Genomic DNA, 16,942 nt, shown 5'->3' on the forward strand with positions numbered 1-16,942 from the left:
CCACCTTGTGTGTGTGGAGTTTGCATGTTCTCCCCATGCCTCGGGGGTTTCCTCTGGGTACTCCGGTTTCCTCCCCCGGTCCAAAGACATGCATGGTAGGTTGATTGGCATCTCTGGAAAATTGTGTGAGTGAATGAGTGTGTGTGCCCTGTGATGGGTCGGCACTCCGTCCAGGGTTTATCCTGCCTTGATGCCCGATGACGGCTGAGATAGGCACAGGCTCCCCGTGACCCGAGAAGTTCGGATAAGCGGTAGAAGATGAATGAATGAATGAATTCAGGCTAAGCTGTTCAAATGATGCTCGATTATTATTAAGCCATTTATTGTTATTTACATAAATGCATGACACAAGATGTTGGGTATCATGCTGATGACACCAAATCCTGGGTGCTTAGAAGATAAAAACATAATATAACATATTCTACTGTTCTGTTGTTTTCTGCCTGCTTCAATGTTAGAAATGTTTTGAATTGAGATACTTTTCAGCTCACCATGGTTGTAAAGAGTGATTATTTCTTCCTGAGAATTCTGCTACCTGTATCATAACCCAAACTCCCATCATGCATCACATTACACCCTGCATTCAAAGACTCCACTGGCTCCCTATATTGATTTTAAGATCCCTCTCCTCACTTTTAAAGTTCTTTATATCCTTGCTGCACCATACCTCTCGGATCTTATACGGTTCTCCGCTCCCTCTCTCCCATACTTTATGTTCTTCCTCGTCATGGATCCTTGTTACACCTCCTGCCTGTTTAACCACCAGTGGCACTAGAGCACTGGTCTCACCACTCTTTGTCTCTGGAATTCTCTTCCGGAAAACATTCGTAACACAGACTCTCTCACCACATTCAAAACACAACTTGAACCCTAATTATTCAAAAGTGCAGATTCCACATGATCTAAAGCTGCACTTAAATCTCCTTAAATGTTTAAGTGCTAGATAACTAGATAATGCTAGATATTGTTTTTATTGTTGTTTGCTGTTATTTGATTATTTATTAGGTGCCTATAAATAAAATGTATTATTATTATTATTATTATTATTCTTATTATTATTATTATTTATGTATTTTTTATTAAAAGGTGCAATAAATGAAATTTATTATTATTATTATTATTATTATTATTATTATTATTATTATTATTATTATTATTATTAATGTATTTTTATTAAAAGGTGCAATAAATGAAATTTATTATTATTATTATTATTATTATTATTATTATTATTATTATTATTATTATTATTATTATTATACACTTAAATCAGCCTTTATGGAAACAACCATGCATTGGTCAAATGACTGAAATGACTGAAATGATTTTTTTTCATTCTGATGTTTGATGTTTATCAGTTCATTTATTTTTCTACAAATCAGATGCATAAGCATATAGTGATCACAGTCAGAATACATTTTAGTCTAGACCTCCATCCGAATAATATCATATTTACTGTTGGAGGACAAACTGCTCTGTACTGTAACTGCAGTGTAATATGATGATGATGAGATATAAACACAGGGCTTGACTCTTGCCTCTGGTGCTCCTTCTGTCATTTTCCCAGCTGGCTGCTCATCCTCAGAGCCTCAGGACCAGCTTCAGGACCAGGTGGACTGAGGCTGATCCTTCACCTCCAAGGGCTTAAGCATGTGTGTGTGTGTGTGTGTGTGTGTAAAAAGTGTCTCTCTCTCTTTCTCTCTCTTGCCAGATGTCTCAGCATTCTCTGCAGCTTCAGGCATAAGATGCACTAATTACCAAACTCGGAAACAGTGTCCAATCTAGCCTGGGTCATTGATACTGCCGAAACCTTTCAGCTCTGAAGCAGCGGAAGGCAGAAAATAGACATGGATGATGCATAATGCAAGGCAAGGCGATTATGAAACCAAGAAAACAGAGAGCTGAAGAGCGCTGAATCATTTACAGCACAAGATTGCCTCTTCTACTTGGGATGCTTTTCGTTTCGATCGACAGACTCGATGTGGAATAGTGCTCTCATCACCTTGTATGTCTGCTCTCACCCTTCCCACTTTTTCCTTTTTTTCATCTGTGCTTTCTTCTTTCTCCCTTTCCTGTGTACTTTTTTCTGTTCTGTTTAGCTCTTATCAGGGAGCCCAGTAGCAATATGGTGCCATCTGTGACACAGGCGTTTTCATGCACTCAGTTCTATTAATGCCTTTCAGAATTTATTTATCATTCTGTCGGTAAAATTAATAATTATTATTTTGGAAATAATAGAAACTGAATTTTTGGGGAATACCTCCTCAGAAATTCAATTTATTATTATTATTATTATTATTATTATTATTATTATTATTATTATTATTGTTGTTGTTGTTGTTGTTGTTGATGATAATAATAATATTAATAATAATAACAATAATAACAACAATAATAACACTTATTGTTATTATTGTTGTTATTATTATTATTATTATTGTTATTGTTGTTGTTGTTGTTGCTGATAATAATAATAATAATAATAATAATAACAACAATAATAACAATAATAATAATAATGTCAATACTACTACTACTACTACTACTACTACTAATAATAATAATAATAACAATAATAATAATAATAATAATAATAATAATAATAATAATAATAATAATAATAATTATTATTATTATTATTATTATTATTATTATTATTATTATTATTATTATTATAACAACAACAACAATAATAATAATCATAAAAAAAATTTAAAAGAAACAAATCTGGGTTTCAACCTGAGCAGAAACTTTGCCCTACTGATCACAAAAATTTGTGACAATTTAAAAAATATTTTTGTTTGCAATATTTTTAGTAACAAGTAACAAGTATGTCTTCAATTTTTTCTGATTTTTTTTTCTTTCTGCTTTTTCATTCCTTCCCAAGGAGAAGACATCCACCTTGATGCACAGAAGAGCAAAACAGGAGTGAGAGGAAAAGAGGAAAACCTCAACAGCACATTATATCTAATGGACATAGCCTGGGGAGGTGGGATGGAGTTCTCGGACCATTCCCTGCACACAACAAACACCAACAGCATCACCAAAGCCCACTAATGCACCAGGACTACAAGACACAGCTAATGACTTGTACAAGCCAACCTATACACCAAACACTCACGCTCTTTAATGGAGCACAAAGGTCTCCAGTTCCCTGAAGGAAGGCCAATAAGGACTGTGAATACTTTACAGTAAAACATGGAGCATGGGAAGGATAAAACAAATCAGTGAACCGAACATTTTTTTGAGTTACATCTGTTTTCGCTGCACTTTGCACGCCTGGCTGGAATAACAACCAGTCATAGTCAAATCTCATACAAATACAAACCGAGAGCCTTCTGCAGTTATACTGTATATTGACTGTGATTACATCTATACTTTATATACTGTAGTTAGATAAGAAATGTGCATAGACCCCACATGTCGCTATATGCTTAAGAAATAATTAGTCATTTTAAAGTGACGTGACGTACGGCTAAGTACGGTGACCCATACTCAGAATTCGTTCTCTGCATTTAACCCATCCAAAGTGCACACACACAGCAGTGAACACACACACACACACACACACACACCGTGAACACACACCCAGAGCAGTGGGCAGCCATTTATGCTGCGGTGCCCAGGGAGCAGTTGAGGGGGGTTTGGTGCCTTGCTCAAGGGCACCTCAGTCGTGGGATTGCCGGCCCGAGACTCGAACCCACAACCTCAGGGTTATGAGTCAAACTCTCTAACCATTAGGCCACGACTTCCCCAATTTTGAGAAAGATTTTGAGTTTCTGTAAAACAGAGGCATGACTTAGTTACACATATTTTTCCCATATGATATTGGGTCAAGTCCAGTGCCTTCCTGACTGTAACCATGATGCCACACTATTAATTAGCTAATATTAAGAGTCACTTTAAACTGATGTACCAGCTCCAGTTGGATTCTGCTTCATGAAGATTTTGTACCTTTATTGAGAAGATACCAAATCCTCACCACAGTCACCTCAGTCAGGCTTGTTCAGGCTTGTTTATTAGGGATAAATACAAACACATTTAAATATAAGTCTAATATTAATCTTAAACATTTTGTACTATATTTCTCCTGTTTTGTAAAGCTGCTTTGAGACAATGTCCATTGTCAAATGTGCTATACAAATAAAATTAAAAATAGAATTGAATTTAAACTCAATCTTAGGAATCTTAATCAGAGAAATATTGAAAAGTGATGAATTTTATTTAATGGATATAATTATGAACACTGCTGCAGTTATAGCGTATGGCACCAAATTAACCTGAACCTCGGCAGTACTTTATATAGGTTTTATAAACTCAAAAATACAAATGGAATAAAATCATACTTTAAGACCTCATGTAGTATCCTGTGGCTTGGATTGTCTATGCACGCTAATGTAGACCCTAAGTAAAGAAAGAAAGATGTCTGTTCTATGATAGTCACACAACAGCGAACGTGTGGAAGAGTGTGTAGTGTCTCGAGCTAAAGAGATGCATTCAAATACACCCCATGTGTAGTGTGTGTGTGTGTGTGTGTGTGTGTGTGTGTGTGTGTGTGTACACCCGCTGTGTTATGTAATTAAGAGGGTGTTGACGTGCCATCTGACAGTCAGGCCATAGAAATACCTATTAGCTCTGTTAATCAGGAAGACTGGTGTGTCACAGAAGGGTCATGAGCAGGTTTTCCCTGCTGCGCTTCATAATGAGAAACCTACACACTCCAATTAAGCTTATCAACCACAACACACACACACACACACACACACACACACACAACATATCATTCACAGGAAGAAGAAAGGACACTCCATGCAGATTAGCTTTGAACTCTACATCCTCCTGCACCTCATTTTACCTCAATAAAGCCTCCTTTAAGGATCTACCTCACTAAGTTGAAAAATATAGTATATATATATATATATATATATATATATATATATATATATATATATATATATATATATATATATAGTTTGAATAATCTAATATATCGTTATCATTTCTATCAGTAAGTGCACTTTGCTGTGGCTCAATGGGAAGTTCTCGTTTAATTGATGTGCTTTTAATGATATAAGCAGTGTTTCCCCATGATGAGGGAATGGACACGCTCTGGTAATTCCCTTAAGTGTTCCGTGGATGTTGATGTGGATGTGACTTCGTTAAAAAAAATAGGCACACAGGCACATGTTGCCTCAGAAGCACACAAATGGTAGCCGTAACATTCGCCATGTTATTACGACTGATGGCTCGGAAAGAGATCTAGTGAGAGAGATGTTACAGAAGGTCTTCACTTAGTCAAACATCTGAGATTGCATTGAAATCAAATACTCTGCTGATCAAATACACACACACACACACACACAGAGGGAGAGAGAGAGAGAGAGAGAGAGAGAGAGAGAGAGAGAGAGGAAAAGGACAAGGCTCTGATTTCGTGAAGATCCCAAAGGATGCAGAATATTATTTTTTGTGCGTTCAGTGGAATAAATTGCGAATACACCCCTAAATAAAAGGCAAAAGTGCTTTGTTCCGCAAATACCACAGGAAATTGCTACAAAGGATTACGAGTATTAAAGAATGAGAAGTATTTTTTCTCTGTTTGGACAAACAGAGGGGATTTAAGCTAGCCTAGTGGTTAAATTGTTGGACCACTGATCAGATGGCTGTGAACCTGAAACCCAGGTCCACCAAACTGCCACTGCTGGGCCCCTGAGCAAGGCCCTTAACCTCACATGCTCAGCTGCATAAACATGACATAAAAATGTAAGAGGCCATCTGCCAAATTTTATAAACTTGAAACAAACCGACTCACATTATATCAGCTGTAAACAGTCGGTCCCTCAAATCATCCCTTTTTTTTCTTCTAAGTAAATATCTGCAAGCAGTCGACTAATCTGTCCTAAGAACTTACAGCTAGCTATACTGTCCCTCTGAGTGGAACAAAATACTAACACTGGAGGCTCCTTTCTTAAATGTTTAAGCCAAATCCTCTCATATCATCAAAAAACTTAACCCTGTTAACATGTGGATCATTGTTGCTATGGAAACATTAATGGATTAGATGGAGTATTAATATATGTGAATAAACCCATGATTTATAGCTATAACAGGATTGGGATTTTACTAGTGCAGTGTTCAAATACTTGACTCTTGGGGGTAGAGTTTTGAGCAGTACTTTAAGCCGTAATAAATCATATTAAACATATATATATATATATATATATATATATATATATATATATATATATATATATATATATATATACATGTATGATATATACATTATGATATATACATTGGATCTACACACATGCTTGTGCATTCATACGACAATATGGCGCTGAAAAGAAACGCTGACACTTTCTCGAGACGAGCATCTTTTATTGTACCATGAGCTCCATGTCATCCATCTTTTTGCTCAGCTGCCTGTCAGTTAATTGCTTTTCTCTTGTGTCCCAGATTGGAGCAGTAAAAGTGCAGAGTTTGAATTTTTTTTTTTTTTTAATTAATTAATTTTTTTTTGCAGTGTGGAGAAAACTGATACAAATCAGCATATGTGAAAAGAACAGCGTTTAACCAGATAAACTCACTCATACGTAGGAGTCTATTTTACAGGGTCGGATAATAATATATAAATGTACGGCAGCTCAGAGTGGAGGGAAAAGCCACACAGCTCCGACCTCAATCAACCAGGTTATGAATGATACATGAACAATTCCCACTAGAAGTTAAAGAGACACAGTGCTGCCTTCACCCTCAGGCGCTACATAAGCTCACAGACGCATATATATATATATATATATATATATATATATATATATATATATATATATATATATATATATATATATATATATTTAAAGGTTAAACTATCATTTTTATTCTGAATTTTTGTATAACTGTAAAGCAGCTGTGCAACAAATCAATTAAAAAAAAACTGAGCTTAATTGAATGCTTTAAGTTATCTTTTGCTAATTTGCCACAAATTCTTATGATCATTAAAGATATGAGATGTAGATTTTACCACAACTTTAGCTCTGAGTGGAGTGAGTTTATTTTTCTTATGGCGTTCGAACCATGAACAAAAAAAATCAGGTGAATTTTAATTTATTTTCTGAATACTATAATTATTTTCATCACATATTTGTAAATTTAGATTTTTTTTGTCATATCTTTCACAGATATTCATTTATCTGATTTTCTTTGTTTTTTCTTACAATTTTGAATTTATTTATTTATTTATTTATTTATTTATTTATTTATTTATTTATTCTCACTCTCATTTTCTACCGCTTATCCGAACTATAAACCCTGGACGGAGTGCCAACCCAACGCAGGGCACACACACACTCTCATTCACTCACGCAATCACACACTACGGACAATTTTCCAGAGATGCCAATCAACCTACCATGCATGTCTTTGGACCGGGGGAGGAAACCGCAGTACCTGAAGGAAACACCCGAGGCACGGGGAGAACATGCAAACTCCACACACACATGGTGCAGGCAGGAATCAAACCCCCAACCCTGGAGGTGTGAGGCGAACCTGCTAACCACTAAGCCACCGTTCCCCCTTATTTATTTATTTATTTATTTATTTATTTATTTATTTATTTATTTATTTATTTATTTATTCTATTGCACTATTACACCATTGTTTTATTTTTTTTTAATTTTTTTTTTTTTTTTTATAAAAAACCCATTTCAAAACTTCCTTAAATTTGGATGCAAGGTGTTTTATCTTTTAATAAAGAGACATAAGCAGCAGCCAAGCATAAAAAAAGAGAGATAAATTTAAATGATAAACTGTAAGATATTTATTAACAATTTTGATATTCCTTTAAAGCTGCTTTATGACAATAAAAATAAAACTGAATTATATTAAAGTTCTATATAAGTTTGTGTTATTTGTTTGGCTCAGAAAACTTAAGGAAAAAAATCTCATGAATTTATTGTATTATTATTATTTGATTGTTTCACATTTCCTTTCCTCTAATGCATGCATTTCACACAACCTTGTTTTATTTCTAGAATCACACAGAAACAATCTGCCTGTAGAATAAAGAAATCTTTTAGAACATAAAACGAATAAAAACACTTAGAGTCAGATGTAGGGTTAATTTAATCTTATACCAAATATCTTACGCATATTATTTTATGTCTGATTTAGAATCTCTGTATAAGAAATATTAGATGTGTGTTGAGCCTTGCAGTAAAAAAAAAAAAGTATCGTACTAAATATAAAGTACAGACACAGAAACGTGAGCCGGTCTGCTCGGAGAGAGGGATAAAGCGATAGGGGAGTTCATTACAGCTGGAGGAAGAAGAGATGGCCTTGGATAAGGAGATGAGATCCATTAGCATGAAGAGAGAAGACATTCTTTCTTTCTGTACGCTAATGCTAGCACCGCCCATCGACTGATGCTTACGGTAAGGTCTGAGTGGATCTGTAGCATGCTTGTTATTAAAAGTAAACACTTTTTTTTTCTTCACTCTTTGAAGATCTATTATTGACTATACATACACTTGTGCTCATGTGTTTGCATACCCTGAAAAAAAAAGTTAAATATTAAATTGAATAAAAAAATATTGACTGATAATGCAAAAGATTTTTTTCTTATTTAGGGATCGTAATCACTTGAAGTCATTAATTATCACACAGAGGTTTGACTCCTTTATAAAACCTAATGATAACTGAAATCACTTAAACAACAAATCAACTAAATACTGATGCAAGATGAATGCAGCATGTTGTCAGAAAATACTGGCAGACAATTTGTATTCTACAGCGTGAAAGCTGCACCTGGGACAATCTCAGATACTCCAACATGACAAAGAACAAGGCAAGGTTGACTCTCCAATGGCTACAGCAGAAAAAAGTGAAGGTTCTGGAGTCTCCTGACCTCAATATCATTGAGCCACTTTGGGGAGATCTCAAACGTGCAGTTTGTACAAAGATAATCAAAACATTTACAGAAACTGGAGGCATTTTGCCTAGAGGAATGGGCAGTTATACCAACTGAGAGAATGAATGACCTCATGCACAATTATTAAGAACTAAAAGTATCCAAAATTTTGAAGAGGGATTATTTCCTTATTTCCTTTATGATTGTGTTTGATGATTGTGCCATTCTGTTATGCCTTACATATTATAAGAAATAGAATACATTTGTTTCACCTTCTTGGCTTAGTGGGTAACACGTTCGCCTCACACCTCCAGGGTTGGGAGTTCGATTCCTGCCTCCGCCTTGTGTGTGTGGAGTTTGCATGTTCTCCCCGTGCCTCGGGGGTTTCCTCCGGGTACTCTGGTTTCCTCCCCCGGTCCAAAGACATGCATGGTAGGTTGATTGGCATCTCTGGGAAATTGTCCGTAGTGTGTGATTGCGTGAGTGAATGAGAGTGTGTGTGTGTGCCCTGCGATGGGTTGGCACTCCGTCCAGGGTGTATCCTGCCTTGATGCCCGATGACGCCTGAGATAGGCACAGGCTCCCTGTGACCCGAGGTAGTTCGGATAAGCGGTAGAAAATGAATGAATGAATGAATGAATGTTTCACCTTCTCAGTTATGTTTTTTTTTTTCAAAATGGTACACATTTTGCAAATTCTCCCAAGGTATACAAACTTTTGAGCACTGTGACCCTCCACTGTGACTGGCAGCCACTGACCACTAATTATAATAATAATAATAATAATAATAATAATAATAATAATAATAATAATAATAATAATGTCAGGGGGGCACGGTGGCTTAGTGGTTAGCACGTTCGCCTCACACCTCCAGGGTCAGGGTTTGATTCCCGCCTCCACCTTGTGTGTGTGGAGTTTGCATGTTCTCCCCGTGCCTCTGGGGTTTCCTCCGGGTACTCCGGTTTCCTCCCCCGGTCCAAAGACATGCATGGTAGGTTGATTGGCATCTCTGGAAAAATTGTCCCTAGTGTGTGATTGCGTGAGTGAATGAGTGTGTGTGTGTGCCCTGCGATGGGTTGGCACTCCGTCCAGGGTGTATCCTGCCTTGATGCCCGATGACGCCTGAGATAGGCACAGGCTCCCCGTGACCCGAGGTAGTTCGGATAAGCGGTAGAAGATGAATGAATGAATGAATAATAATGTCACTGTTTCATCATTAGCAGATGATATTGATATTACAGCAAGAAGAACAAATAACACACACCTTACACACACTTTTCAGCCAATTTCTTGCAGTTATCTTTCTTTCATCTTTAAGGTCTCTAACAGCGTATTGGTTCTACTTTATCGCCATCCATCACAAGTCTATAGACCCTTATTGTGAAACTGAGGAACCTGACGATGACACACACAATAAATCCCACTTTGTAGAGTCAATGATGATCTGATTCTTTTTTTTTTTTACCCCTTTACATTATTCCAGCTTGCTGCATAATAAAAAGAAAAGGAACTCCTTTTTTAATCTTTTTTTTTTTACTCTCAGTTTGATTTAATTGACATAATAATTATACCACATTTTATTTGAGATTCTTCTTACTAACTATCCAAAAGGTGTTAATTACTTTATTATAACAGCATCTCTGGCAAATCACAGATTAAACTAAAACAAAGAAAACAATCAAACAAAAAGATTAAAAAAAACCTGCATGTAATAGTTGATAGAGTGAAGTTTCTTATTAATCGAAAGAATCTTTAGAATCAGCTGTGCTTTGTTTTTTTTTAACTAAAAAAGAAAGAAAAAAGTGAAGCTAGTGAGGGAACCACTGTTTAAAGCTGAAATAAGTTGTTAAAGAAATTCAGATTTTATAATTATTAACATGTTACTTTGGCATAAGAGTAATTAGAGGATGCTGTTAGACTTCATGTCAGGTCACATGACTCCACCCCATGATTAATTACTTTCCTATTATTGCACAAGCCAACACCAATTATGGCATAAATAAATAAATAAATAAATAAATAAATAAATAAATTGTTAGCTGAATTAATTTATTTGTATACAGTTTCTCCTTCTAACAAAGTTAAAATAATCTTTATTCATGTTGCAGTTATTTAAAGTTTAAATTTAAAATGCTTTAAATAGAAATTAAAGTTAAAAAAAAAATTAATATACACAAAAAGCACTAAATATTACAATACAACTTACAAATATTAACAATTAACAAGTCAGGATTTAAAAAACATGAATTTAACATGTTATTCTGATCAAAATTCTGATATTATGACAATTATAATAAAAAAAAAAATTAAGAAAAACGTTCTAAAGTTATATATTTTATTTTTTTCTGCCGAGACAAATGAAGTAAAAAAACTACATTTTCATAAGCAGACTAAAATGAAGACTGAAAATAAACCCAGCTCCAATCATCATTATATAACAAGACACAACACTTGAACTTTTTTGTTTTCTTTTTCCCTCCATTTCTGTTATTGCCTTGTTAATGAATGTGGCGAGTCACTGACTGGGACAAGCTTGCGGTAATTGTTGAGGATGTTTGGAGCTGGCTAATCATATTAGCATAATAGAGAATTTCCCGCTGGTTGGGTCGGGTGGAGAAATCGCCACATTAATTGCAGAGCACAAATGACTGAAGTGTTTTCCTCTTTCTTTTAACACACACATTAATTTTCCTGACTTTCTATTGCAAAGCAAACATGAGCTACTTGTTAAAGTCTTTCCAGTATGTTCTGTAATGAAGACATTTACAGGGGGTGTGGCTTATATCATGATGTAATGATGTCATAAAATAAGACAGGATCCAACAGTACAATAGAAACCAACATCATAAGAATGTGTGGAGTTGTTTGAATCTGTATGTGGTAAAATAATGTTATGGTTGCTATGGCAATGTCGTCTGAGAGCAAGAGGAAGGCTCTGTTTATCTCAAACATCAGTAACTCATAATGACTAATTGTTCTTCTGAGAAAGAGAGATGATGAGAGATTTTTTTTATTTTAACAAACATACTTAATTTCTCTCCATTTTTATTTACGTTTAATGTTTTGGATCATCCATAAAAAGCTCTAAAGATGCAATGCTTCAGAATTAATTTTATTTATTTAAGTTTAAGGAAATAAAACAACCACATCAACAACAACAACATCAACAACCACAAAAACAACAACAACAACAACAACCATGACAACATCAACAACAACAACATCATTAACATCAACAGCAATAACATCAACAAAAACAACATCAGCAACAACAACATCATTAACAGCAACAACAGCATCAACAACAATAACAACATCAACAACAACATGAACATGAACATTATCAACAACATCAACATGAACTATATTGATTATATATTCATATAAAATTTTGAACAGTGATTGTACGTCGCTCTGGATAAGGGCGTCTGCCAAATGCTGTAAATGTAAATGTAAATGAACATCAACAGTAACAACAACAACAACATCAACAACATCAACAAAAACATGAATATCAACAGGAACAACAATATCAGCATCAACAAAATCAACATCAACAACAGGAGCAACAACATCAACAAAATCAACATCAACAACAAAAACAAAACATCAACAACATCAACAACAAAAAACAAAACATCAACAACATCAACAACAATGCAGCTTGTCATGTTACCAAGAAAAAACAACAAAGCATAAACTCACTCACCACTGATACTGGAGACTCCTAAAAACAAATAAACAAGCAAATAAATAAATAAATAAATAAATAAATAAATAAATAAATAAATAAATGTCTTCATATAAAACATCAACATGACCTATGATCAGACACATTTTTAAATCTATTTACGTAAAGGAGCCTTAGGAGTCCCTGTGATTTAGCCGTTACTACAGAAACCCTAAAGTATTAGAATTAATAAATTAATAGAAAGATGTGATCTGATATAGAAAACAAGTCGAACTTCTGATAAAAGACTAAATAAGATTTGACTGTGGTCATCTGGTTAGGTCGCTTCTGACAACAACGATTGCACAAATGTCTCTTTGGCCTACAGGGAATAGATCCGAAATCCGTCAGCATGGTGTGCCAACAACAATCTGACCCTCAACACCACAAAGACCAAAGAGCTCATTGTGGACATTCAGAAATCCAACAGCAGGAGACATCTACCAGTTAACATCAATGGAACTGAGGTAGAGCGAGTCTCCAGCTTTTTTTTTACACTCCTAATTACATCTGCACTATTTTTTATCTGTATGTATCATTATATCATTACTGTACATTCTGCCCAACATTTCACATTCATCGATGTGTATATAACATGTGTGTGTATACTGTATATATATATATATATATATATATATATATATATATATATATATATATATATATATATAGTAGATTGTTTATTCAGCTTGCTAACTCCTTAAATGCCATAATCTTGTAACCTTTCACTCTGCACACTCCTCTTCAATGCCATAACCCTAGAACCATTTCTGTAATTCTGTAATATTTATTCACTGTATACGCTTTCATATATACCACTTGCTGTAAATATGCTATATATTTATCTGCACTTTTGCACGACTGCTACATTTTGCACTTCTCATAGATGCCAAACTGCATTTCGTTGCTGTGTACCTGTACTATGCAATGACAATAAAGTTCTATCTATCTATCTATCTATCTATCTATCTATCTATCTATCTATCTATCTATCTATCTATCTATCTATCTATCTATCTATCTGTCTATCTATCTGTCTATTTTATTATTTTTGTACATCTTTCTTCCAGACTTTGCAGAGAAAAAGAAAAGAAAAGAAAGTAGGTGCTCAAGTACATCAAGTGCACGAAGAGCTCGCTGTTCATTTAGGCAATAAATAATAGAGATGACCCTCCTCTTACTGTAAACCCTATTAACTTTGGCATTAAAGTGATAATCGTATAAGATGGAGGGCTCTCATATTTGTTCCTCTCTTCTATCACTCACTCCACCTTTTTGGCGTCTGCCCTGATGCACTTTCTATTCATTATGTTCTTAAAAGTCTAAAAGGCATCCCACTTTAAAATAGGCTGATCTTGATGAAGTGCTGCTGTAATGAATTAAAGATGTGCTGCTTATCATTTCAGGGACAGGTAAGAGAACAGGCGCAAGCACGCACACGTGCACACACACACACACACACACACACACACACACGACTCACTCAGTCGTGGTGTTGAGTTCACCCAATTTCGCCTGTGCCTGTCACTTCCATGCAATTTATCACGCTTAATACACTTTTAACTGCATTAAATTGTCATGTATTTTCATTACGGGACCAACGCGAGGTTCCGTTCCAATTAAAGGAGAGCTACAGGCTGCCTTTCCGTTCCTCTGTCACTTCATTTCATATTTAATTGACTTCAGTAGGTCTTCAGAGGCCTGAGCAGGATTATCATGTTTATTATAGATAGTACAGTATACAGTAGAACTATATCCTCTGTTACGTCAGCATTCTATAGAGATCATAAAGAAGGTTTATTTCTAATCATACAAATACTGGTAACCTTAATTCATTAGTGTCCAATTATTGTGTAAGGATTAAAACACTGGGATTCATGCTGTTCATGAAACATTTAAAATAGTGTTTATTTTCCCTGTTTGTGTTTAGGCTGATGGTGTCCTAATTCTATAACCTAGTAAACAGCTGATTTAGAGCCGTTTACAGACTTTATAGTTTTAGATTTTTTACTTCTGCTGATTGTATTTAAGCTTCAAAATAATCTTTATGTACGAATCAAGAATCACCTTTTTTGGTTTTTGGTCACAAAGCATTTTTCCACCAAAACAATCGATGGAAAAATCATGTTAGCTTTTAGTTGAGGGAACCAGAGCTATGATCTTTTGTGGGTTGGTCTATAAAAATACTTATAAAATCTCTGCAGCTCTCTGGTCTATGCAAATTATTGGTTAGCACATTCGCCTCACACCTCCAGGGTTGGGGGTTCGATTCCCGCCTCCGCCTTGTGTGTGTAGTTTGAATGTTCTCCCCGTGCCTCGGGGGTTTCCTCCGGGTACTCCGGTTTCCTCCCCGGTCCAAAGACATGCATGGTAGGTTGATTGGCATCTCTGGAAAATTGTCCGTAGTGTATGAGTGTGTGAGTGAATGAGAGTGTGTGTGTCTTGATGAGGGTGAGGGTGTATCCTGTCTTGATGCCCGATGACGCCTGAGATAGGCACAGGCTCTCCGTGACCCGAGGTAGTTCGGATAAGCGGTAGAAAATGAGTGAGTGAGTGAATAGCCTGAATGACTCCTCAGTATAAAAGTGTGAAAGATTTTTTTCAGCTCCTGACCAAATTACCTTAAATTAATCCCAGTTTCTGATGTGTTTTTTGATTTTAATTTAATTTAATTTTTAATTTTGATTTAACATTTTGATTTTAGTCTAGAGTGAATGTCAGGTAAGGGATTTGCTTAAGCACTGGATCGTTGCAGCTTGTTTGGGATTTGAACCACCACCAACTGCTCACTAGCTCAAAACCGACTATCATCATCTTCCATAGTGGGTTTATATTTTTACACAGATGAGGGATATTTTATCCCTAATTATTGCCCCGATTAATTTCTACACTTGTTCTTTTCCCCACACAAACCTATAATTTGTTACCATGAACATGCACAGCAGCCCATAATCAACACTTTACAACTCCATTTTTCTCACTGACAGACTCTTATAACAGTAACGACACGCTGCTCTGCTCGCAGTGCCAACTAGTGCAATAAATAAACCCAAATATCTGACATTTAATTTAAACTGCTGACTCCCAGCTTTAACGTTTAATTGATGTCTGCGGTCTGAACTGCTGGTATTATTTCTTTGAAATAGCTTAGCCCTGATAAATGGACCTCAATCCTGAGGAAGCCTTGTATATTTTGCTCCTGTCTTTGCTGAAATGTTGAGTTCAGTGCTCAGCCCTTATCAGGGGGCAGATGGATGAGGTGTGTATCATTGTGAAGGATCTAAAAACAGCTCAACACATTGAGTGCAAATGAAATTCTGAAGTGGTCCAGGAAATACTGTTCCTGCTCCAAGGTGCATGTTTATTTATTTACTTATTTATTTATTTAAATGGAGCTCAATTTGGATCTGAACCGATATCTAAAAAGTATCAGCTTCTAATCGGAAGGAACCTTTTTAAGAAGTAAGACAATCCCAGTGTGTCTGATTTCAAATTTAAACATGAAGTAAACTTGCTGTAAACTAAACAATTAGAAAAATCTGTATTTCACCCTACGAATAAGAAAGAAATGGCCACACTGTACAGCATGGTGAATGAATTCTGGCTCTAATGGTTCAACCATCAAAATAATAATATTAATAATAATAAAATAAATAAATAAATAAATTTTTTGTTGGGACACACACACACACACACACACACACAGTGGCTTAGTGGTTAGCACGTTCGCCTCACACCTCCAGGGTCGGGTTCAATTCCTGCCTCCGCCTTGTGTGTGTGGAATTTGCTTGTTCTCCCCGTGCCTCGAGGGTTTCCTCCGGGTACTCCGGTTTCCTCCCCCGGTCCAAAGGCTTGCATGGTAGGTTGATTGGCATCTCTGGAAAATTGTCCGTAGTGTGTGATTGCGTGAGTGAATGAGTGTGTGCCCGTGCCCTGTGATGGGTTGGCACTCCGTCCAGGGTGTATCCTGCCTTGATGCCCGATGACAGCTGAGATAGTTCGGATAAGCGGTAGAAAGTGAATGAATGAATTTTTTGTTTGTTACTTAATTTCATTAAAAAAACTTTCGAAAACTAAACACAGTAACCGAGTTTAAACAAGAAGAATATTCAAAAGGAATATTTAAAAGAAGGATATTTATGTTAAAGTGCATGGATTAGTTTGTCCTGACTCAATTACTCCCGCAATTATTCCCCAATTCAAATAAAAACCTCCCACTAAACTATCTCTTTGTATCCGACAGAATCCTGTTCTCGCCCTTATGCTATAAAACACACAAACAATGGAATCTATTTCTTTTGAATAAT

The sequence above is a fragment of the Tachysurus vachellii genome, chromosome 20 (genome assembly GCF_030014155.1).
Source record: "Tachysurus vachellii isolate PV-2020 chromosome 20, HZAU_Pvac_v1, whole genome shotgun sequence".
In the NCBI taxonomy this organism is placed as follows: Eukaryota; Metazoa; Chordata; class Actinopteri; order Siluriformes; family Bagridae; genus Tachysurus; species Tachysurus vachellii.